Genomic DNA, 27,382 nt, shown 5'->3' on the forward strand with positions numbered 1-27,382 from the left:
GACCGTCGGGATGAGACTCAGGACCGAGACAATCGGCATCGACCGAGACCAGTCTCTAACACCCCCCGCTTTCATGAGTCCCACCTGGTCCTGTCGAGTAATGATGGCTAATGATGGCTAGGGACCCCGGCTGATAGCGACGTGGCCGTCGAACCACTTCGAAAGTCCCACCAATGACTTAGATTGGTACCATGGGGTCCGAAATCAGCCGCGGGGGTTTGGGTTCCCCTCGTCCTCGGCCGCTTGATGTTGGTCTCGTGGTTTATAGCCAAATGGCCAAAAGAAAATGCCAGCCGCAGACTTTATGTCTCCCCGCAGGTGTGGAGGTTGCCAGGCGCAAGCTCTAGTCCTCCTCGGAGGACGTCGGCGGGTGAGCAACGACCCAACTGCTCCGGTACCGTCCTACTGAGACGGTAGGGCTATGGTAATGCAGCAACATTACCCCTGAGACATATATATATTGTCCGTGATAATTGTAGCTGCTGGCTGTAGATGTCGCTGATGGGGTACTGCTATTTTTCTTTTAACTTAGATGCGTGGAAGTAAAATAGGACTACGGGCGCCAGGATTCGAACCCGGGTCCCGAACGTTCGTAACCTAAGGTGCTAACCACTGCGCTACTGTTGTCCCGTATTAGTTAGAGTCGAGTGGCGGTATTTGTTGTCGAATGCCGCCACACCCCTTTACCAGTTCTAACGTTTTTCCTTCTTCTTCTTTCTTTTAACGAAGGTTGTTGAGTATTAGGGCTGTCTTTGTTCCGCGCAGGTAGATCCTATATGCTAAGCTTATACTATTTACATGCATTTCCTTAAACTACTTAATACTACGCATTTAATCTATTCGCTTCATTCGCTTAGCATATTGACTTTTCTATTTATAATCTGCTTGGAATCGCCCCGGAAAATGGACTTTCCTGCTCGAGCGCATGGTGTATCTACTTTTCGGATTCTCTTTGCTCCGAATTGTCCGCTCTTCGTTTCGACTGTTTTAGGTTTCGGGCTGAGCGAACACGTCGCGTATTTCTGTGCAAATTTCGTCTTGTCGTTGTTGCTCAATATCGTCGGGTTCAACAAAAGCGGGTTTTAACCGGTCTATGGAAACTCTTAGGTTCCTGTTGGTTATTTCTATGGTAAAGTTTTTATCGCCTCGTTGTATCACTTTATATGGCCCATCGTAAGGTAGTTGCAAAGAACTTTTGGCTGCGTCATGGCGCAAAAATGACGCGAGTTCGCGGAAAATGAAAATTTTCTTCATGCTATGTCCTATGATTGGGTGTGGTTTGAGTTTTTCGATGCTCTCTTTTAACCGGTTCGCGTATTTTGAGTTTGCATGTTGATCCGCTGTTAAAAAGAATTCTGTCGGTAACCGTATTCCGGTACCATAAACTATTTCGGCTGCCGTTGCGCTCAGGTTCTCTTTAATGGCGGTTTGTATACCCAATAAAACGATTAGCAAAATTTCTACCCAGTTGCTCGTATCGTGGGATTTGATTGCTGCTTTCAACTCCCGATGTAATCGCTTTACCATCCCGTTGGACACGGGATGCTAAGCTGTCATGCGCAAATGCTTGATATCGAGCAACCGGCATGTGTTCGAAGTGACCTGCCAATGCCCCGAATGTTTTGTCTGGTGAGGCTACATGCCTGGTGATCTTATACGCTGCGCCGCAAAGGTTTTGGTACATACAGTCGTACCACTTCGCTCGTTACGTCGCCAAATATTTCCACATCGTACCTTTCTTAACTGCAACGCGCATGTACCGGAGTTGATGATTTTGCGTAACTCGGTATCATTCTCTTGTGCGGCTGCGAGAGTTCTGTGGTCTACGGATTTTCCGATCGCTTCAATCTGCGATAAAATCGTCGGCTACGTTGTTATCTAGGCCTGTAATATACCGGATTTCGGTCGTAAACTGCCCAATATAATCAAGGTGCCAGAATTGGTGCGGCGAACACTTATCGAGATTCTGGTTAAACGCGTATGCGAGGGGTTTGTGGTCTATAAAAATCACAAAATTTCTCCCTTACGCGCTATACTTTCGCTGCGCGGGGGTTAAGGATTTCGTAACGAAACCCAGCGGCTGCCATGTGTCGTTCACACGTTGCTGCAAGACCGCTCCTATTGCGTAATCGGACGCGTCTATCGCGAGGCTGGCCAGCGCGACTGGTATCGAATGGGCTAACATCGTGACGTCTGCGAGGGCGCGTTTCGACTCGCGGAAGGCATCTTCGGCATGTTCCGACCACGCGATAGGCGCCCTTTCTTGCCCTTCTTGACACCTTTTAGCATCTCGTTCAGCAGTTGGAAAATATACCCGGCCTCCGGTATAAAACATCGGTAGAAATTAGTCATACCGAGCTACCTTCGCAGATGCTTATCGGTCGAGTACTTCGGAACTTCTACTTTTGCATCCACATGTTCGAGTAGCGGTTTTATTTCATCGACGTTTACCGTGTATCCCAAAATTGTGATTTCACTTGCGGGGTTTATTACCACACCGTAATCATTTAGGCGTTTTAACAGCATTCGCAAATGTTCGCGGTGTTGTTTCTCGTTTTCAAAGGTTACCAGGAAATCGTCGATGTACGCGTAAACAAGATCTAAACCGCACATAATTTCATCGACGAATCTTTAACACGTTTGTATCACGTTGCGAAGTCCGAACATGGTATTTACCGCATCGAATAGCACGAGCGGGATCGCAATCGCCGTTCTTTCGATGTCCTTGGGTGCTATCGGAATTTGATAGTACGCGCGGACGAGATCGAGTTTTGAGAAGATTCGCTACCACGCAGTTGTTGCGCGAAATCTTCGAAATGCGGCGGCGAATACCTGTCAAGTATGGTATAGGCGTTCAGCGCTTGGTAGTCGTCGCCCTCCGTTTTTTTTTTAGGGACACCGTGCAGGGGCGACGCCCATAGGCTCTTCGAGGGTCTAATCACTCCTTGCTCCAACATCATCTCGAATTCCGCCTTCACGTGTTTAAGGCAGTCAGGGGTGAGGCATCGAGGCTTGCTGTAGACCGGTAGTCCTTGTGTCGTCTTGATATGACGTTTCACGCTGTGCCGGGTTCTTCCTTTTCCGAAAACGGGCAGACGGGTTAGATCCGGGATTTCCACGAGGAATTGGTGATACATTGATTTACCGACAATCGTTTTTATCGACGCTATGTCAGCCGCCGAGTATGCCGTCGACGACAGGTTGGTGGTTGTGTTGACTGAGTAGTAGCTCAGAAAGTCCATTCCAATGATGAGCGTGTTAACGTCCGCCACTATGAAAGGCCATTTGAAGGCTCGTCGAAGGAGACAGGTTCAGGGTCACCGCCATGGTACCATACGTCGCGATTCGTGTCCCGTTGGCCGCGAACAGTTCTGTTCGCGGGTCCGCATAATCTGTTGCGCGGATACACGCATAGGCCGCCCCAATGCCCGCGAGGAACGAAATCTTCGAGCTCCTGTCGGTGTCCTGGTTCCAGCTAGATGGGGGACTTGTTGCGCGGCTTCGGAAGGTTTCGTGGTAGTAACATAGGCCCAGGTGCTGCCCCCTTTCTCCGGAAAGCGGTCGGCGGCGTTTCCAGCGTCGTTTTGGAGAGCGTCGACTGTCGGCGCTCAGCACGCTAATTTCCGCTTACTATTGGTTCAGCTCGTTTTGTATGCCGTCGTAGTCGTAGTCATGGTTCGCTTGTCATTGCTATCCGTCCTGCCTTTGACCGGATCTCGTGGATCCGGTCTGCCATCTCGGTCAGGGCGTTTGCATCCGTTTTACTCATGACGGTCAGGACTCGCTGCGTGTTTATCGGAAGACGGTTTTTCTAGAGCGTCCGGGACTACGGGGGTGACCAGCTTCTTCAAGTACCTGTAGAACTGTGACGGCGTCCGATCTCCCATTTCTTAGTTCTCGAGCAACTTCCGTACTGTCGTACTGTCCGAATCGGCCAGTCTTTTGATAAGTTCGTTTTTCCCAGCGGGTCGAGGTTCCTAGGTCCGCGATAGCAATGTTAAATTTCGTTTTGTCCCTCACAATGTGCGCGAACTCGAACTGCGCTTTTAACAGGATAAACCGCAGCATGACTTTTTGCGGCCAAAATTGCGGTATGCGGAGTTGTTGGCCAACCGCGTCCACATTGGCGGTGGCGTTTGTCGCGGGCACTTCCTCGCCAGCACTTGCCATCTCGAACACACGTGATCCGCAGAAATGACGTCTATATGGCACTAAGACGTTCACTTATTTCTCTTGAGATCACATCGGGGTCACCAATTTGAAGTGTTGGACGTGAAAGGTGCTAAAGGAATAATTGGCGTATTAATTTAATTGTGCGTTTATTAATCTTACTAGCGTGTGTTGCCTGGGCTGGACTCGGACTATTACCTCGCACACTCTCTGTCACGAGCTATCTTTGTTTCCCTCTTTTATACGGTGCCAAGCTCCCCGGAAGAGAAAGTTTTCTTCCGGGGTAGGGAAAGTTTTTTTTGCCGGACGTCCTTGCGATCTCCCGTAAGTCCCAGGATCTTCTTCTTTACGACGTCCTGGCCTGAGCGGGACGGGGCCATGCGGCCAACACATGCATTTTAACCCTGGAATTTTGTTTACGGCCTTGTGCCGCTACAATGGAAAAGCGCTACAATGGAAAAGTGCCGCTACAATGGAAATTTCGACCTGAGACGAGTGAAAGCCCCTGTAGATGGCCGGAACTGGCACATGTAGCAAGGTCAGGGACTAAGCGGTTCCAAGCAGACTAATGGCTTTTTTTTTTTTTATTAACGTGGAGGAAATCCGCACGGACACCAGGTCGCTTCTGGGGAAAAGCGGCGTGGTAGTGCCGGACTCCAACCGACTAAAACCTCCACGATGACCGTCCCGGCTGTGATTGAAAGGGGCCCGGGAACCGGGCGATACACCGCCCCCCCTCCCCCGCGTGCCTAATACCACCCCTTGATGGAGCGGTGTGTGGCCATTGTCACACCGCGCCTCCTCGCCGGAGCCGGGCAGCCCGGTTCCCCTACCGGACTGCTTTGAACCAGACTAATGGCTGGGTAAATCCCAACTCCGATAGCCCCGCTATGGATAGGTCTGATATATCTTTTTAGCCTAGGGACGGTCTCATTAAAAAATAACGCTTCGTCAATAGACTTGATAGGTGTAGTTCATAATACTTGTAAGAAACATCTTCCCGCAAGAAAGACCGCCGGGAGTGTAGAACCGCGTGTTGTGGCCGTACCCCGCTTGCGTGAGTCCTTTAAGTAATGGCGAACCCATAGACCCGAGCCAGGATGGGGCCGTCGGGATAAGACTCAAGTCCGGGACCGACTGGCATCGGCCTCAGCCGATGTCCCCGCTTATGTGGGTCCCATCTGGTCATGTCGAATAACGGTGGTTACAGAGAATCCGGTTGGCAGTGACGTGGCCGACGAGCCATTCCGATAGTCCCTCCAATGACTTAGATTGGTATCACGGGGGCCAAGATCAGCCTCGGGGGTTCACCCGCTCTCCGTCGCTTGGTGTTGGACTCGTGGGAGGTGGTTTATAGCCAAATGGTGGCTAGATGGCCAAAGGGGGTCGCCAGGCGCAGGCTCTAGGTTTTCGTGAAGGACATTGGCGAGAGAGTAGCGCCCCAACTACTCCGGTACAGTCCTGATGAGATGGTAGGATTGTGGAAATACGCCCCGTTCGACCTGAGACGAGTGAAGGCTCCTGTAGGCCGGAGCTGATACAAATAGCAAGGTGAGGAACTAAACACGCTGGTTGGGCGTATCCCAACTCCGATGGTCCTAGGAGTGCCCGGGTCTGGTATAGCTTTCTGGCCCAGGAATGAAATCGTTAAAAAATAACGCTGCGTGTACTTGATAGGTGCAGTTCGCGATACTTGTAAGAAATATTCGTTACAATTCAATTACAAGCAAATATCATTCATGCATTGAGTTTGAATTTGTATTAGTGTTTATTTTTTATTTTTATTTTATTTTTTATTAGTTTTTATTATTTTATACATTTGTAAAAACTAACCTAAACCCAAATCCAATATGTACATTGATGATATTCATATTTAATTGAACTATAAGTTGTAACAGACATTTCTTACAGACTCGCAAATGTACAATGTGCAAGGGGTCTTTAAGTTCGCCTGACCCTCGTTTGTAAACAGAAGATAAGTGGCCGCCGGCTGGCAACCAGTACTGACATACATGCTGTCACAGGCGCACAACTGTATGCAGAATTCATTGTAGTGGTATCGATAGTTTTTTGCAAATATCTTGGAAACTTCTGTTTTCAAATTGTTGTACAGAATCATGCCAATCTTCACCACATATCAAAAAATGATCGAAATCGGAGAGATTGAATTCGACCTGTACATTTATTAAAATTAATTTCATTTTATTTTACATTCTCCATTCTCAATAAAATTAAATTGAATTAAAAATTCTAATATTACTAGATTAAATTATTATCTGAGCCTAAATTTTTATGGTTCACGATGATCAAATGATACCAGTTAAGAGATAATGATCACATGAAAATTATTATTTCTATCTAGTTTTACTCTGATAGAACTTTATCAAATCAATTTCTTATTACTTGGCAATGAACGCTTATCTCGGCAGCAATTATACTTTGTGTAATCTTCAAGTGGATTGTGAAATATTATCATTCCCGAAAATGAATGTAGATGCTGTCAAAACGTTATGTATTTTTGTATGTATTAATTCTAACTTTCTAAATAAATTAATCCTACAATGAGTCGCACTAATATTCGGCCATCGAGGTGTGCGAAATGTCACATATTACTATATACATATACCTGTTTACAATAATATAATATAACAAGTGCATAAGTATATTGCATAAGTATATTACAAATGCTATTATGTATTAATATTATAAGAATCTACCAGATAAACTCGTATATTATAAATGCTAAATTGTAACAAGCGAACGACCATCAAAAATATAGATAGACATCATTCTCCTTATTTTTGCAACGAACGAGTGTATCAGTTTTGAAAATTATCGATGATAATCAGATACAAGGTACGCTGAATACATATTTATCGACCAATATAAACGATAGAACAAGGAACAAGCGAAAAAACGGAAAGCGCAACGAAGAAGAAGAAGGCAACAGATAAACACGCCGCACGGATGCACCGTTAATCAATTTGCATAAGAGGAAAGCCGATTGGGACATTAGTGAGTGTACAAAGAGCCAAACTAGTTTGACAGAAAAATAAGAGAGGAAGAGCTGGGTACACCAGAACATAATTCATGTAATTACAGGAGAGCACATTACGCGGCAACTATCCAGCAAGGAAAGCAGGAAACGTGTATCGAACGATCGTAAAGTTGACTCGAGCCTACAGGAGCTCGAGTGACGGGAAAATTAAGTCGAATGACGTAAACGAGTTCGGCGTTTGAGGTGTTCTCCGTCTTTGTCAACCATGTTGCATGGTAACCGGAATTGTAATTTGCTGTGATGGTTGTAAATCGATTGATATTATACGTAATAATCTATTTGTGATTTATTTTATACCCTGCTGAGACAAAAATCACTAGAAATTCATGATAATGAAAATAAATATAAAAGAAAGAACCGAGGTAAGAAATGTTACAAATAATAATGTTCGTATAATATAGATTTTTATTAATATTGACTTAACACAACGACTACCGATGAAATCAATTATATTATATTACTTATATTAATATACATATATTTTAAAAATTGTACATTTTCCGAGATGCCTAAAATTTACTCTAAAAGTAAATTATTTTCTAGGATTCTAGTATCATCATTTTATTTAATAAATTATGCTATTTAAAAAGAACGTTACATAAAATTTTAGTCTTAATATTTTTTTAACTCTTTTTTAATACTTTTCTTAATATACCTATAAGCGATCTATATAAACAATATTTTATTGGAGATCATAAAGATTCGAAAATTTTATTTGATTTTGAGATTCAATATACAATAGCTATACAAAATATTTACATATATTTTTATTTTTTAATAAAATGTTTTTTTACAAGGTTCTATCATTTTCATAATACCTGATCTCTTTACTCCTATGAAAGTATTACTAAATAATATGACATTTATACTTGGGCCTAAATTATACTTTGGTGTAAATCCTATAATAAATATCACTGTGCGTAGACATTGTTTGTAGCCACACATGTTTATACTCTTTTAAAACATTATTTTCTACAATGTTTCACTTGGAATATTTCAAAGACCGAAGCAGAGAGAGAGAGGGGGGGGGGAGGGGGCGGGGAGGATAAACGCGAGCAAATAGCGGAGACACACGTAAAAGGTGTCTTCAAACCTTAGTTTCCTTTACCTGGCCGTTGTATCCAGCAGCCGCGTCTCAGGAGGATCATTTAACCGAAATAATTGCCAAACATTGTTTACCTTGTTAGCCGTTAGAAGCTAGCTCGTAAACTTGTGCGAGTTAATAAGCAGAAGCAAGCAAGCAAGCAGCCAGCCAGGCCGGCGGAGCTAAGCAAGCTTGAGTGCGAAACCGTGTGTAAATTAGCGTCTTCAATTTGTAACCATTCGCTTGACTTTACGCCGCAGTTCCGAGTGGCTTCGCGAGAGACGAGTGCCGGGATAACGAGATACTCGCGCAACTGAAACGCAGTGAAACATCCGGAAAATTATATATTTTTACGCTAGAGAGATTGATAGAGGGAACGGAAAATCTTTTTGTGAAAATTGGTAAAATCAGTGAAGAAGGTAGCGTTTATGACGGAATGTTTATTTCGATGTACAGTAACTATAAAAAGTATTGATGTACTGTTATGTTTATTATAGCATCTATATGAGCATACATCCAGTAATTAGGTCCAAGTACATTAAATTTCGTATTATGAAGTACACAAATTAAGTAAGTACTTAACAATGTCTTCGTGTAACTACAAGAATTGGATACTATGAAAATGAAATGTAAAATCTGATAAATGATGGCCTCATTGGAAAATAAGGATATGTGCTAATACCTTTTTGTAGCAGCTATACATTGTTTAGTTTCAGAGTTTTATTAGAGACAGAATACTTGTTAAACTATCCACAGATATAATCGATAAGAGATAGTTCAATAAGTTTATACCTACATATAATATTAAGTCTAAGTACATATCAAGTTTAAATTTAACCCCTGAGTGGCCAGTAGTCATTCATTTTAACGTTTACGTTTTTGTAGAATACATGTTTACTACTTTTATTAAAAATTATTCTTTACTATTATTATTATTACTAAGTTTGTTACTGAATTCTTGTATATAATTGAAACTGCAATCAAATATATTTAAAAATGAAAACTATAATTATGATGTCCTTATTCCGCAGGAAAGTGCATAGGAAAGTTTGTTTCACTCAAGTAGCAAACGGTATTCAGACTATTGTGTACGAATCCTCGCAACAACTGTACAAAAGTCAACAGCCATACTCCAAGAACCCATAAAACCAAGTATGTACATATAAAGCTTTCTCTGAACAGCGTCGTTTCACGACCAACAAAAGCGCTCGTGTCACGTCTCTAATTGACAGATCATCGTGGAAATCCGTGTAGCAAGTGCACACCACAGTGGATCACCCTCACGCCAAAGCTAACCTCTTCCTCTCTATACCTGTATCTCATCTTTCGCTCTATCTCTCTGTACATGATCGAAGATCGTGGCAGTTGGAAGCATGCGGATGTCGGAGAGAAGAAAGGAGAGACAGCTAGCTAGAATGCAGACGAAGGGAAAGCGGAAAGAGGAGAAGGAGGAACGAGAGGCTGCCGGTTCAGCTGCATTAATTAAACTAGCGGAGGACAATGAGCCTGTCTGCCGGCTCGCTTGCCTCGCTGTGTAATTCACGCCTCTCACGGGAGAGGCAACCCTTCGACTTTGCTTTCCAGTTTCAACCTTCCTATGGATAATTACCTACGCCCAGAGTCTCGTCTCTCTGTGTCCCACCTTCTCTCGTTCATTCTCCCGTTTGTCTGTTGTTTTCTTTCGTTTTTACATCCGCGACTTTCCAGTTCTTTTGCGACACGCGTCGCGCGTGACCGAGCGACTATTGCACCATGATGAGCTTGTCGTCTTTGGATAAGTTGACTGATTTGAATGAAGTGAATTGAAAGCAATATCGGGATATTTCGAGTTTGGCAACTGTATTGATGGAAATATTTTGAGGAGGGTTTTCGACATTGATGAGAAAGGGTCTGCTAGAAAATGCGAAAAGGTTGAATACGTGATCTTCTTAACTTTCTAAATAAATATTTCAATTTGTATTATATCCTAAATAATGCATTTCAATTGATGTCATGTTCTTTATTTAGTTATGTACAAAAGTTTAAAGCTAACCAAATAATTGTGAGAATAAGACATTGAGAAATAGATTATCTGAGACAATAACGTTTATTTATTGATTGCAAATTTGACCTATATATGACATTTAAAAAAGGTAATTAATTCCATTAACTGGAAGAAACATAATAACAGTCGTACATAGTAAGTAAAAGTCTTGGTAAGGATGCATGTTGATAAATCTGTTGTCTTCGTCAAAATTAGATAACGAATAAACATACTAACAAATAAGAAATAGTTTATATAGTGAAGCAACAAATATTTTATTTGATTTCAAATAAATTAATTTCATTTGCGTATAAAACGTGAAATATTTACGTTATTTTAAAAATAGATTATGTATCTTTCAATTTTTAAGTCCCAGAAAATTCCTATTCCACGTATAAACCGACGTTTCAGCCAGTCTCCTAATCATAAATCAAGCAGAAACAGCGCCCAAGTACAAGAGCAGCTAGAAAATTAACGAAATGCAGCTTTAAAGCACCGAAGCCTCAGAAGAAGGCAACAAATCCGCATCCGTTTCCCTCAGTCAAGAGCATGCAGGAGGGAGGGGGAATTTAAGCATCTTTGGAAGGTGAACTGCAACTGCTTACCTCAGAGTTGAGAACCACGATCTGTTGCGCTCGTCGTCAACCAAGGTGGAGTCGGACGAATCAAAGAGAGAAAAGACGAAGAGGAACGTAGAAGCAGAAGACGATCCCCAGCCGCCTCTGTGTGCTCCTTGAGAATCGGCTCGTTAGGAGGTTAGACGGAGAAGCATGCTGCCAAACGATCGACTGATCCTTTTCTTTCTTGTTTCTTCTATCTATCTTCTTCGTGACTATTTCGAGAAAAAGTTTCGAGGATTTTGCGGACACTCTAACTTCTCTCTGTTTCTACTTCGCGAGATTTCGAGAACACGGAAAGATGGAAATTGGTAGAAATCCTGGTTATGTACACGTAGAGCGTAAATGTATATCAACTTCTTAGAACACAGGATTTAAAAAACCGAAAAGGCTCTAGTTGTACTGAAATTTTATTTGAAATTTCTACCACTTTGGAGAGAATTATGAACAGCTACTAACCAAATTAATACGTACCTTTTCTTGTGTATCACGCGTGTTAGTCATATCAGTGGCAACACGAAACCGGTGAAATATATTGTAAACCGCTGCACTTGAAGATGTGTTCATATTTTAAGGTGGGACCAAAGATATTCTACTGTGCATATGTGTAAGCACCAAGAAGGCGGGAAGTTTTTTATTCTACTATCCCCCAGTCCCAAAGAATATTAATACATTCAGTGCATATACAAAATGTAAACTAAATTAACGTAAATTAGCAAGAAAGCGATTAATACAATAAAATTTGTTTTTAACAAGATTATAATTTAATATGGATACATGAGAAAAGTTTGTTGAAACTATTTACAAGGATTATAATATACAGTATAGTTAACTATAACAATTACATATTGACTCCACAGTTTGTTAACCTATGTAAATCTTATTGAAAACATTTACGATATTTGTATGATACTGATATAATGCCTACTAATCAAATAGTAATCAACAATATCTTCTAAACATATAAATAGATAAATAAATATAGATATATATATATGTTTACATTATATTTAAATGAAGAGTTAGAATGACCCCAAAATCAGCTAATCGAATTCATACGCTTTTTCGATCATCGATTCAGCAATTCCTGAGGACGAACAAGTTTCAACCAACTATCCAGGGCCGTATGATGTCAATTTGCAACTGATATACTTAGAATACATTAGTATAACATATATACAATACAATAGAAATATATAGGTACCACCTATGCACTAAAAATTACCCGGATTAAATTTCCGATTCGTTTGTCACACGTAACACGTGTATTTACGTATGCAAGTGAAATAGGGATCTCTACAGATTACATTACATTACTAGCGTGACATATTTTGTGAGATTAGGGTTGTTGAATGAAATTTCTTTGATTTCTAAAGGAACCTGGAGACAGTAACGATTGGTTGACATATTATTAATTGAAGAGTATATTCTTGTTGATTTTTTAATTTTGATGTTGCTTGTAATTAGTAACTAAGATTGTTAGAAGGCAATATAAGTGTGGCGGATGGAAAGAGAGTTTGCGTTTCGTCCCGGGACTACCGGTGGACTCGTCAGTAAGGCTATGCCCGGTAGTCCCTGCCTTAGACGTAGAGGGAGTCTCGCTAGGTGCGGTATTTGTATCAATCGCTCGTATATTCGACCGCTAGCGAGTTAGACAGACTCGTTGTCGTCGTAGCCCTCTAGTGTTGGCAGTTGGTACCAGCGGCTCGCCCGAGAGGTGTTGCGCCGCGTTGATGCCTCGACCTGTCGGCGTCCTGTTGATACCGATCCGCCACATAAGCTTTTTAAAGATAGATAAATCTATGAAATTTTGTTTAATTAATAAATTTTATCATGTGCTTTTCAATTGTTACTGATTATCATTGGCTGACTTCACATGTCGATTAATCATTAACGTCTAAAAGTTCCAACTCGAATAAATTTCGATCTGACAACTAATAAACTAATATATTTAATATTTAATATTATCATATTTCGCCCTGCACTTTTTAATTGTGACCGAAAAAATTATAAGGAGTTAGAAATAACAACATAAACCAATTGACACTGATTTTAGTACTTAAAATTGATATACTCAACGATAAATAGAAACATCACTCATCTTCAATAAAATCGACATTCCATTTATATAAAAATACAATATGAGAACAGAGAAGACTAAATTGCATTTTAATAGATTTTATACGTAGCAGATTGCATACCAGTGCACTTTATATATGTGGAATAAAAATAACGTAAGAAAAATGAAGTATAAACTAAGGAAGTAAGAAATGAAATTTAAATAGGAACTCGAATCTTTAATCTCCGTTCGAAGGCAAAGTCTCTTGCATAAAAACTTTCCCTACCACTTTCTACATACTTCTCGACAAATAATTATTTCTCTCCTTTCTAGTACCATGAACCACCTACCACCCTAAACACAAAAAAGAACAGGAACACGCGAGTAAAGAAAATCTAACGACGATTAAATTCGCCTCTGATTTCATTTTAATTGGGAGTCATTACGTCGATTCCGCGATGGTTAACCTAGTTTCCCGCCTGGAGGATAGATGCACGCGACCTTTCGTGCCGAGACATCCTACTTAAGCTGCGTTTCCACCGTCACTTATAAGAATCGAAATGCACTTCCTTCTCTCCTTTTATTTTCCATTTCTAAAAGAAAACATTTTTTGACCTATTATACGGGATTTTCTGGCAATCGCGATACAATTAGCAAGAGGATGCTTCTATGTGAAAAAATAAATCGGAAATGTAGAACATTTTCTCATACAACTCTCCGTTTTCCAGAAAATTGAGTTTGAAAATTTGTTTGGTACATACGAACTTAGCTAATTAGCGAGTAAGTACGAATAAGTAATTAATAGGTTATTCTATATGCGAAAATAAGTTAAAAACGTAGAATAATATTTTTCTGCTTAAAGCTTTGTTCTCGATAAAAATAAAGTTTGATCGTATTTAGTTAACAATTGGCCTGCTATACGCGTGAATTTTATTTTCTCGGAAACGATGCAACATATAAAAAATTGTATTCCACATTTTCGATTTATTCTTACATGTAAAATAATCTCTTGTGGATTATTCGCTTCTGTTCAACTCGGAATTAGCCAAATTCAAGTATACATACGGAACTTTCAAACTCAAAATAAATAGGTACAAACTAATTACTGAAACGTAATAAAAAATGTACAAATTGTTAATTTGTTTGTTATATCGTTATACAATGTAGAATAAATAAAAAGTAACACGTATCTATGGGTGTTTATGAGAACTGGGCAGTTAATTCTCTACCATTTACGAATCCAAGTAGAAGCAACATTTTCAAATAAATACGAACTAGAATGCATTAAAACCTACAAATTATTAATTTAGTTATATCATGCAAAGTAAGTAAAAGAAGCAAGTAAAAAAATATTACTTGTAGGTTCTTATGGGAACTGCAGAGCTAATTCTCTACTGCTTCCGTAAAACTGTTTCTGTCATCTAACGAATCAATTTCTCTCCCCACACTAAACGTTGTATATTCTTCAATTTTTGAAATAAAACGCGGTTCTCAGAGCGGGACAAGCCAAGGGAAAGTTACAGGGGTGCAGCGTGTCGATGAAGTTTTCAAGTGGGCGATTTAAGCCGCACCACCCAGCCAGTAGCAGCGGTAGCCGGATTATCGCTGTGAAAGCACAAGCAGCTTGTCTGGTATGCCAAAATCGATAAAGTACATCCACCTGCGGCCCTTCGCCCCTCATCCACCGTGGAAATTCGTTTGACGTAAAACAGAGACGAAGACGAACATCCTTTATCGCGGTTTTCAAGCGCAACTTATCTCCACGCCAACAAACTTACGTCAGTTGCGAACATTCAGGCGGCACAGAAAATTCTAGTTAAGTAAAAAAAATCGCTTTCAGCGTTGTTCATTGTGACGATGGATTTTCATTAAGGATCAATGCTCGTGTAAACAACATTTATCAATTTTAATATACATATTTTATTTCATCGATATCACACTATCGTAATACCATAGAATACGACAAATTTTTTATAAAGATATTACAAAAAAAGGTTTTATAAAAAGTTCGCCAATCCACAATATAATTCTAGATTTAGTAACTTTTTAACTAAAATAAATCTTGTTTAAAATCAGCAAGTCTATAAATATTTTTGAGCAGCAGTACGTATAGATTTCACTAGGATATTTTCTGAAGTTATTAGACAAAACAGGTTCACATGTATATATATTACATAACGAAAAAAGAAATATTTAATCCAATGCAAAAAAGAATTGATTTAATGTAAAACTAATTTAAATTAATAGCTAATTTGTACATGAAAAACTTTCGTCAAGAATCTAACTTTTTATTTTTACGTACCGTATGTAGTAGAATATAAACATTTTTATATTTTATCTCAATTTATAAAATTACATATATAAAATTTATAAGAATGTATTACAATGTAATTTTTAAGAATTTATAAAAATACAATATTTGTAAGAATGTATAACAATATAATTTAGAAGAATTTACAAGAATATAAAATTTATAATTTTTATTAGAATAGAGTTTATAAGAATGTAATATTTATAAGAATAAAATCATTGCATATCCATTTATTCATAATTTTCTAATTAAAACGCATCTCATAAAAAATAATCAAATAAATAGCGCGATTGAAATGAAGATATCTCAGAGGGAAATTCAAACTTTTTTCATATTAATCTTTGTAAAAAACCGGTGAAATTAATTAAGATTTGAAAAAAACTCGCTCGATATGAAATTGAGATTAAAAGCTTGAAGAGGATGGTCAGGATTCGATGTAAATCACCCCGAGTGATTCGTGAGGCAAGCTCTGGTTTACGAACACGTGTTCTCCTGACCGCCTATAAAGCCCTGTTAACTCCCGGGATCCCTGAAGATCATTACGACTGAACCCAACCGAATACGGAAGAGGCTGTGCAACACGCGGCTGTTTCGATGAGAAATGTTCCGAGAAGGGGAGTTCGTCAAGTTTTCACACACGTACATGTGCGCAACGCTTCTAGTTTCATGGAACGCGAAATCACCTACAATCCAGTTTAGATCACATATATATGAAAATTTGCAGGTGCAGCTCTTAAATTTTAATTTAGTTAGATACATTTTTATTTCATTTCTATTTGTAAACTTTGACACCGGTGTTAGTCCAATTATATTTTCTAATGTTAAAAAATACGGGCACTTAAGAATGCGTTTGAATACTTTTAGAGAAATTTTGTATCAATATATAATACGAAACGTTTTGATATTTCATTAACACTGTAATGAGGCACGGCTATCATGATCATATTGGTAAATTTTGGAACAAATTTGTAAATGCATATAGAAATTGTAACAATTAAGTATATAATGAATAATCGAAAAAAATAAAATATATTTGGCTAATAGATATGTAAAAAAATATTTATAGAAACATATTAGAACAAAATTTTGAGTGAAAATTAGTTTACGATAAAATTATTTCACTTGAAGTCTCATTTTGTGGAAAATATAGTGTTTGAACATAATTAGCCACATTCTCAAAAGTAACGAGTTTATTTTATATCTATTTAAAAATGTAAAAAAATGATAGGAATAGATAGGCATAACAAGATTTCTCACGTGTAATAGAGTGCCTCGTTGTTGAAAACGAGGTTAGTCTGATTCACGAATCGTAGCAAAGAATGAATGCTCGGTTTATAATTTCATTAAAATTAATCCGGTGTTGGAGGAAGCAGATCGTTGCCTAATTGAATTTACGCTTTGTAGACTTTTCTCCTCGACTCTTGGTAAAGAATCGATGAGTCTTGTGTTCTAGTGGAAAGTGTCGAGACGAAGACGAAGAGCCTAAAGAGGAGGCGGCCAGTGGAACGAAGAGGCGACTGTAGTAAAAGAAGAAAAAGGAAAGAAAAGGAAGAAGAAGAAAAGAATACACGGAGAAGAGTAAGAAGAGAAAGACGAGGTGGACGAACGTCGCCGACCGCTATTTATATTCGATGCAGCGGACGTTCAACTTGCAAGCACCCCCGCCTTACGACGTATCCTCCTCGACTCTTCTTGTTTCTGGTCTTCACGCGATGTACTATGTTTCAAAACGACTATCTCGGGAGAAAGTTGTAATTATCTATTACTTCATTCTAAGCATCTTTTGGACACTTTTAATCCTTTGTAATCCCGTATTATCTTTCATAAGTACCGTAGGACCTTAATTAACATTTCGGGGCGCAGAATTTTAAAACAAGACAAGACTCTAGGTGCACAGAAATTTTATTTAAATTAACATCACTCTGGATGAGTTATGAATATATATTGACCAGATTAATACATACTTTCTTTATTACTACATTTATAAAAACTTATTTTTCTGAAAAAGTTAATAAAAAAAACCAAAACATGTAAGAATTATTACCTCATTTGAAAGGTTACAGTGTAAGCAATCTATACTTGACATCGTAATAATAATTCCATCAATTTCATATAATTGAATTAACTTTTTCTTCTTGTATACATAATTAATATATCTAAAGATTTCTAAGAAACGTAAAAAGTAACACTCCCTAAAATTAAATATGTACAATCTGAAAAAGAAGAAAAGAAAGCGGAGCTCACATCGGAAGTTAATTATCCATCCAGTTCGTGTTCACGTCGAAAAAAAATGAAAAGAGTGGAAAGACGTTGAAAGAAGAAATAAGAGCTCGAGGTATTTAGCTTTCTTTGCTCAAGTTCTTCGCTAGGGAACGAATTGAACGAAGATGAGCAGGATGAACGCGAAGGAGGAGAAAGCTGGGTCGTGTAAAAGTAGAGAAAACCATGTATCATCTTTGGTCGTAATTAGAATCCGTTTCGTGGAAACGAAGGCGACCGTTCTTCCGCTCATGATCCTCTTGCAGTCGAAAGGCGTGTGCGCGCTTATTAATACGATTACATAATGCTCGCTGCGACACCAGATTTTATCCTCTTACGCGTAAAGTATTCGGAAAATTATTCAAAAGTCTTTAGATTTTGGGAAGATGCTTTGTTAATTATTCTGTTAGCGAAAGAGTTGCCAAAATTGTATTATTTAAATTTTAGTCATTTTTGGATAAATTAATTTGGCACGAGTTTCTTTCTAATACAATACATATAAGAAGTCGCTATTTAAGCCAATCTAAAGTATTTTACATTTGACTAACTTTTATATAAGAATTAGTATTGGAAATATGATTATTTTAAGAAATGAAATAATTTGGCAGGAGTCTCATAATAAAAATCACTATCTGAGATATTTTATTTTCAGAAATTTTTGAACAATTTAATAATAGGAATTGATTCCTATTTTTCTATTTTTTTTTTTTTTTTTTTTGAATGATTTAGATTGATATGAATCTTTTCGTAAAATGGCGTGAGAAACATTATTTGAAATATTTTGTACTGTACCATTTTTGTAATAAAAATGGTTTGAAATAATTGAACCCACGTTATTAATAAATCTCAGTACTCAGTGGGATCGTCTTTGATATTTTTAAACATCAAAACGAGCATTCATAGTGTATACTAATTTTTTATTAAATATAAGTTTGTAATAAATATTTTGCAATTTCTGTACATATTTTCAAATTGGATTCAAATTGGATTCAAATTTTGCCAATATAATTATTGCAATCGCGTCTCATTATGGAGTTAATGAAATTTCAAAATGTTGTATATAACACATATATAAAAGCTTTTTGTGGTAAACGTTCGAATACTTTTGCGAGAAATTGCATCTCCATTAAAAACAGTAGATTTGCAAATAGAAATAATTAAATAAATATATTATATCTATGAAGTCTTTTATTTGGTTCGACCATTCGATTTCGATAACGGGTTAAAATTGAAGAAGATCGGTGCTGAAGACTAATCGATCGATGACGACAAAATGTCAACCGGTAGCGCGATTCGTTTAAAAATATCAGGCACCATGAGATGAAAGAAAAAGGACGGTTCAATCGTATCTTCATGCTGCCTGTCAACCTCCGTTAACCTCCCGTATCCCTTCCTTCAGCGATTCCTCTCTGTCTCTCGTTAGAAGGTGTGAGACTTAACGATCTCGTCAACTGGCAACACTCCAGCATCTTTTCGCTACGATTTCGCTCTTCTATCTCTGTCCAAGCTTCTTGCTCTGGTAAACTCTAAACTTTAATCCCCCGAGGATGATTTCCGTATGTTACATATACGGATACATATATTTTACATTACGTATCGTCCAGAATGGTTTAATTTATAAAACAAATCGTGTAATCAAAATAGTATTCATTCAATGTCTTTATGGATGTAAAATAACAAAAGTAAAATTCAAAATGTCAAACATAGGATCTACTCGAATTAACGACAAAACAAAATCTCTTTATTTCCCAATTTTGGTCCGTTTGTTGAACAAAACCTGTAGTTATACACTATACGATATTGCACTTGGGCAAAACTAGTGGTAATCAATCAAAATCAATTCTCATCTACAGCCAGTCTAGTCATATGTATCCACCATCTTATTCGTTGTACACAATTCTCATTTAATTGGATTACATCATATTTCTCGCGACAATACACGCAAAAAACATTTTCATTATTATTTCCTTTACGTTCGTTCGTTTTAGCTTTTTCGTTCCTTATTCTTTGTTCTTAATTGTTATTGCCAAAAAAGTAAGCGATAGTTTATGACCACTGTAGTTCGAAATATAATGCTTTACATAGTTCACAGGATGATTTTACCCCATATGGTTATGTCCTATGATGCACGAATATAATCTGCTTACGATTAAGTATTAAAACGAAAATATTAAACACTTTAAAACAAAAGAATCTTAATAATTTACTGCAGGGTGCGTATTTTGTAATAAATCTCCGTTGAGAAACATTTCGATATAATGAATAAATAATTGTGGGAATCAGCGAATTTTTTTACTTTTTTACAACATTACAAATATAAAGATTACAATGATTGATAAATTACATTTTTTAATTTTTAGAAATAGTGGATTAGTTTGTTGTCAATATACATATCTATGCTTTTTATATTTCTATATATTCTATGCTTTTACAAACTTATGTATACATATTTTTCTATATGTTTTGTGATTATTCGAATTTCTGTGTGAATTAAAGAGCATTTGTTAATTAATGTAACCTTATTTTAATCTTCGATTTATTATATCCCCATAGCACTCTCATTTCAAAGCGCAACAAAATTTTAAATAAAGTTTCAACAAATATTAGATCTTTTCAAAAATAAGCAAGTGTCTGGATTATTTTTGAGCCATAGTGTATTTTATGGTATAGGGGTTGTAATAGATAGGGAGTAAAAGCTGTGTGAACAAGATGGATATCTGCGACTTAGATGGGTGATTGGCACTGTAATGCAGAATTGATTTTGTGGCAAATTGATGAGTGATGAAAGAAAGATTTATAGAAGGGGATTCGTAAACAGTTTCGTTGTTGTAAGATAGCGTAGATATTGATATAAACATTATAAATCGGACCTGCCATATTTTATTTGTTAAACATGTATATTATACAATGAAAAAGTTATCTTGTTTTTTTATCATAAAATTTGTTACCAACGATCTTTTTAGCACGACAAATTATAAAAATATTTTCAATTATCCAATCTTTTACTGTATAAAAGAATAAATTCACTTTTTTTTTATTCATATCATATTATCAAAGTAGTAAAAAGCAGCAAAGCTGTATTTTAAATACATAAGATTATTTAATTAATTATGAATGTGTTTCAATCGTAACATTAAACTAATTGAGATGTGATGTGATGTACTATTCAAAGTTTAGTAATAACATAATAAAATTTAATTATTATCATTATTATTATTAGGAATCTCATAAATATTAGTTAATTAAATTATTAATGTTCTTTAAACATAATACTAAACTATTAAAAATTTAATGTTTAATTTAAAATTTATTAAAATCATAGTTATTATCAAAAATAATAATTTCCCGCTTAATTTCGATATTATTAGAAACCATAACGATTATTTAATGAATTATTAATATGCTTCAGGCGTAATATTTTATCTTCACTTTAATCATATCTGGCAATATAATGAAGCTAAAAATTGATTCTTTGTAATTATTTATAATTTATTTATTTAAACATTTATAATCTATTATACATTTTCAATATAACCATTGTCTAGACGTTTAAACTTATCCCTAGATACTTTCACGTGAATACTTAATATAATATTGTCTACTTGACATCGAGGAAGTGATCGAGGAAGTCTATAACGAAGAAAAGAAAACGGAATCTTAAGAGATAATGAGATCAGCGAACATGCCGCACAGATTTAAATCGAAATTAAAGAAATACCATAACAAATTTTCGATCATAACATCAACGTCGTATGTTACTAACAAATCAATGTCTTCTTTGAAGCAAAAGGATTCTGGAAATCCTATTTTACTTGTTGTTAATTAATCAAGTGGAATAAATCTTCTATTTAATCTTCTATTTAATGAATATTATTTTTTGAGTATAATAAAAATAATACATATCTTCTTCTCTCAATCCATTTTTTTATTTTTTTGAAATCGCATTTATTTAAAAATTATTTAATAATTTAATAATTACTTATTTCATATTTATTATTTCAATATACACATACTGATTCAGTTTAGTTTACACAATATTTATCAAATTATTTACCTTCCTATTTCACCCTTTCTTTCTTCTAGAAATAATCATTTATCTTTTTATAATACTGTATTATCAACTAAAAATCAAAGATGTTGTTTAAATCATTACTTCAACACATGCAACGAAAATATTTCAATACTTGCCGGAGAAAACTTTTATGGTTATATTATACGTATGTTATATAAAATATTTTGAAATTTCATTAAGATTATAAACGAGACACGAAAACTATAATTATATTGACAAAATTGGAGACCAATCAGTACACATTCACATACAAAGGAAAAACTACATAGAAATATATAAGTTACAAGCTATTTACTATAAACACATATCTATTGAAAAGTTAGTATAAAGTATGAATAGTCATTTTGAAGATATAGATGCAAAATAAGGTCGCATTGAATAATATTAAAACTTATGAATGTAATGAATAATTGACATTTAAATACTTTTATGATGTCTACAAAATATATTTTTGCACTGAATATCTTGTAGTTTCTATAGATGTATATTTTTCTGATTTGTTTCAAACATTATCGAAATGGTCATAATGGTTATTATTATGATGCTGATGAAATTTCAAAATGTTTCGTATCTATAATACACATAATATATTCATAACAAGCGTTTACTATCACACAATTAAATCTTTTTATCTAATTTTTTATTTTAACGTGAAAATTAATTTTTCTGATTATGATTATCTTAATCTATGCTAGAAAGATAATAGCAGCGTTAAGATTTTCTCTTTAGAAAACAATTTTTCTAATATTAACAATCGATTTTCTAATTCTACACTCTACGCGTAACACATCTACACCTTTGCCGTTCTCAGCCGTATTTCTTTATTAAGACACTTGCAGCAACCCTCCACTTCCTTAATTACATCATGTTTTAGTTTCTATTATTATACTTTTCCGCGTAGTACTAACTATAACTTATTTGCAAACAATCCTTTCACATATTACCCCATTACACTATAATAAAATATGCATAAAATTTCGAAATGAAACAAACTTCATTCTCTACAAAAAATCTGTCCTATCAAAAAATTAAAGCTTAACCTTTTATATACTTCCATAGGCTCCCTCTCCTGCCACAACCTAGATTTCAGTTGTCCAAACAATTGAAAGCTACAGTAGGAGAATATAAGGCACATCTTGAATGTTTTTTTATAGACGAATAATTTTACAATTCATCGTATGCATCGTTTATTGCAATTTTGAACATTCAATACGCTGTTAAGCAATTCTGCGTATATTATCAAAATCGTTTCGTCGTTTAATTTTAGGATTAAATACATATCATTTCTACACTTATGCCTATTTTAAAATCATCTGTCGTTATAATATGGAGTATGCAAATTTTATTTTTATTTTTCCAAAGGTTAAAACTATTTTCTTCTTAGCATTATTGAGTTAGAAATACCCGTAAAACCATAAAAATAATCATAAATAATAACCATAATAACCACAATAACAAATAAAAATTTGAATTAAAATTGTGCTAAATTATTTAATTTTATGATGTGTAATCTATATACGTATATATTTGCTCACCGGCATTTACACCGCGCCGCAAAGAGGGTCAACCAACCTCAAATTTATAAATTATAAATGACGAGGAAAAAGCTAGACCACGCAAAGACATTGCTCGACATTATTCGTCGCAAAAGGTGGTCTGTGTACTGTTAAGAATATCGGTTATCGGATTTCATACTATTTACATTGATTTTGACTCTGTAGATTGTAGATTATTCTTCTGGTTGTGATAAATAAAGGATAATAGAGAGTATTGTTCTTCATTAAAAATGATATATGTCACATACTTGCGAGGGAAGCGTTTCAACTCGAAAAAGTACGTTTTCCGGAAGAAACAAGAAACTGTTTTTGAACATAATCAAACCAAATTTATGGACAAGAAGAGTAATGCTCGTACAGCAGACTCAAGTGTATTTTTTTTCATTTCTGGTTCTTAACCCTGAGAAACCACCCTTCTAGTCAGGACGCAATTCATAATCAGACGTATTTATAGAAAACAGTACAGTGTCATGAATCGGGAAGAGCGAAATATCTGTTACAAATAATACTTCGTCTTATTGGCATAAGTAAATCAATTCAAATACATTGTAAGTTAACATAAATTTTGAAAACGTCTGTTATAAATTAATACAATCTACATACAATCTCAAGTATTACCAACATAATTACGATAGTCGTATCTCATTACATACAGCACTATTGAAGTTTCAAAAATTAATATATGTATATATACCACACATTGAAATGAAATGAAAATGAAAATACCTTTATGAGTCGCTACACATAATCCATTTGATTATATTTATGATCAACTTGGAGAAAAAAGAATACAGTAACACAAATACCTTTCCTAATCTGTCAATTATTATCCTAACTTAACTTATCGTAACTTATCCTATTCGAATAAATTCATCAATTAACTTGCTTCACCCAATTCTAACTTGTTCACCGTGAAAATGGTAACAACATATATGTACATTGCCATCAAATATAATATGCACAGTTCCCATAGAATTCAAGGCATCGAATGAAACAATAATTTTCGAAAGTTTTAGTTATTTTTTAATGATCCCTCAGATTTACCACATTTTCCAATGAATTGTAGCCTTATAGGGGTTGCCGAATAGTTCTGTAATCTTATTGTATTTTGAACAATGAAATGTGTTCTTATTTTAATGCAACGAAATCAAAGTACAGTAAAAGTACAATTCTTTTGATGCATTAAAAACTTCAAACCCTTTAAAAATATTCAAAAATTATTTCAAAGTCAGGAACTTTAAAACATCTAATACATTATACGCGGAATATCTTGCACGTCTTAAACATGCCGCGGGCTACATGCCTTTTTAGCGATTTCGTGAAATGTACCAGACAGCACTAAAAGTTACATAATATTTGAAATTGTTGTCGGATTCTTCTATTGCCCGCAGCTAAACATTATAGGAGTGAACACGGAATATCCTACTATCCGCATATGAAACGATAAAAATAGAATTACTTTTCTAGTCATGAAATAATATATAAGTACATGTGTACATAGTTCAGAAACAAAATTGTAATCCCAATGAGGTTTTCGAATGATAGAGGGTCGGATTACCGAGGTTCGATATATACATATGTAACTGTTCGAGTATCTCGATTTCACGTTAGTTCGGTTACAGTCACGTAGATATGTAACGGGTGTCACGATTGTGCTGGCTGGCACGGAAACGACCGGTAATTCCGTCGCGGTAATTAAATCAGGTAATTAGGGCAGCTTCGGTGGCACGGTGAATATCGCTGCTGTGTCTCTCGACGCGATCGTCCCTTCGTGCTTCGATGTGTCGTTAAACGTCGCCGGTAAGCGTCGCTATTGTCAGTTATTACTGTCAAACTTACCGGGACGTACGTGTTTCCTTGATATTAACGAGACGCTTTATTGACCTATCTTGGGGAACAGGCTGTTGCCCGTCCGATTCTATTTCTGAATTTACGCGATCACACACAAACTGGCCCCAATGTCGTTTTGGATCGATTTGTAACCTGAGAGCAACAAATAATCGAATCGATTTCAACATGTATTTACTCGTGAATCCATGTTAATTTCAGCACTGAAATTTCTCTTTGTGAGAATCAATTAAATACTATTCATAAAAGATTTGTTTTAAGTATATTGTTTATTTTTGTTATTATAATATTTGTGTATTCGTGATTGATTGTATATTTGTTTCGCAAATTACTTGCATAAACATATTTAGATATAATATACATATCATTATTGATCAAAATAGAAAACTTTACATAAATTGATAAACAATAAAATATTTATCAATTATACGAGAATTTCTTATAATTATAAAGAAATATGTTTAAGTCTATGTTACAAAGTTTTTAAACATTGATAATATTAATGGAACTAATAAGACAGTTAATATTACTATTTACACATATTAAATGAAAATAAAATAATTTGACAACAGAAATAAAACATAAAAATAAGAGACTACTCTCATAACTTTATTTACTTCATATGCAACTATAGATTATCAAAAGAAATGTACGATTAGTAATAATTAAGTTATTTTCGAAATTTGTATTATCATTATTCGCTGTATACTCGATATCGATAAATTTTGCTTCAAAACATTTTTTGTTACATAGCTACAAATGGCTGAAAAATCGTATTTTGCATTAAACCAAACATTCTCTACACATAAAAGTGTTCTATGGTAAGTGTTCATGCGAAAAATATTCCACCCTTTTAGTACTTATACTTATGTATATATATATATTTCATTCCACTTTAAAATATTAAAATAACTCGAAACGCAATGAATTACAATATATCTCACAGCTTTTGTTTTGACAAATATAACAAATATAACACACGTTTAATAGACGTGCAGGAAAAGTGATATGTTAATTTGGTCAGTACGTATTCATACAGTGGCCGAGAAAGTATTTGTACACCATTGTATTTATTATAGCATTTATGTACATATGTACTAATTAATGAAGTCCAACTATCATTTTCATCATCATCATTAAATATCATGCGACTAGAAAAATTTAATAGTATGCAGATGATATGTGAAACCTCATTAAGAAATGCTTTATTGGAAAATAAGAGTATGTACAAATATTCTTTATAACCACTGTAACTCATCTGGAGCAGCTGTTTTTAAATAAGATTTCTACAACTAGAATCTTTTTTATCTTAAGATTGTGTGCTCTAAAGAGTTAAACGAACTGTATCTCTCCGCCACAAAGCAAACATGTCGTATACGATTTTCGATCCGACAGACGACGTTTTCACGTGGGTCGAGTCGATCGAAGCACCAACACCGGTAACAACGGTGTTACCACAGCGGCAAGGAAACAAGACGGAGAACGATTCTTCGTCTAAGTGTACGCGATCACGTGAATATGTTTATGCCTGCAGTTCATGCGGTGATTTATACTGACATCGATACACCTTTCTCCCAGCATAGAAATGTCAGTAATGCAGTCGATAGAGCGCCGTGAGCTATAATGTATTGTCGTTAATGAATCGCTAAAGGGATCAGCATTTCATTTTTCCGTGGCGACGTTTATGCGCCGCGAATTGACAACACAGTAAATCCCGAACGAATTTCTGTCAGGCTATAGCAACGTTACCTACGAAAAGGTCGTACAGGCGAGATTTGTTCGCAGCCGCTTCCAGGATCCGGCTTCGAGCGTTTTACAGACCCTTACCAGAAATAGATAACGGGCTAGAGACAGAGCCTCTGAGCGCGTGTCTATTTTAGAGACGACTTATGTGTCTCACGATGTCGCGAGTATATACGCGACGTTAATGACACGCGCAAGCGGCGCTGTTCGCGGCTGATGGAAATGTTTGCTTGCCATTTCTTGGAAAAATGTGCTTAAGATTGAAGAGATACGTTGGTTTATACGGCTGTTTTGTACCAAACTTTCATTCTAACAAGATTTTTACGTTTTTTTTGAGTTAGTTATGTTTTTCAATCGTTGAAAGAGATCTTAGGATTTCTTAAAGATATCTAACGCAAAGTTATTACAGTGGGTTGAACTAAAATTTCTACTGCAAAGCATTTTGTTTCTATTTCTATTCTATTTCTATTTCTATTTCTTTTGCCTAATTTCTCTTTTTTACAATACCTTACTATGATATTTCAATCACATTTTTAAAAGACTAGAAGTGATTTCTTCTGATATCGTAATAAATATTAGATA

General features: G+C 36.0%; 1 protein-coding gene and 1 long non-coding RNA gene across 13 annotated transcripts in view; one reads left to right on the plus strand and one right to left on the minus strand.

The window, feature by feature from the left end:
- scalloped (TEA domain transcription factor 1 homolog scalloped) overlaps nucleotides 1-27,382 on the minus strand; it is a 337,742-nt gene that overhangs the window by 114,823 nt on the left and 195,537 nt on the right. The gene's annotated exons all lie outside the window — the stretch shown is intronic.
- On the plus strand, nucleotides 8,356-10,533 carry LOC117164703 (uncharacterized). The gene is made up of 4 exons (XR_013059033.1): nucleotides 8,356-8,731; nucleotides 8,810-8,882; nucleotides 9,344-9,464; nucleotides 9,545-10,533. It is a non-coding gene; the product is annotated as an uncharacterized LOC117164703 (long non-coding RNA).

Source organism: Bombus vancouverensis, chromosome 8 (genome assembly GCF_051014615.1).
Source record: "Bombus vancouverensis nearcticus chromosome 8, iyBomVanc1_principal, whole genome shotgun sequence".
NCBI lineage: Eukaryota > Metazoa > Arthropoda > Insecta > Hymenoptera > Apidae > Bombus > Bombus vancouverensis.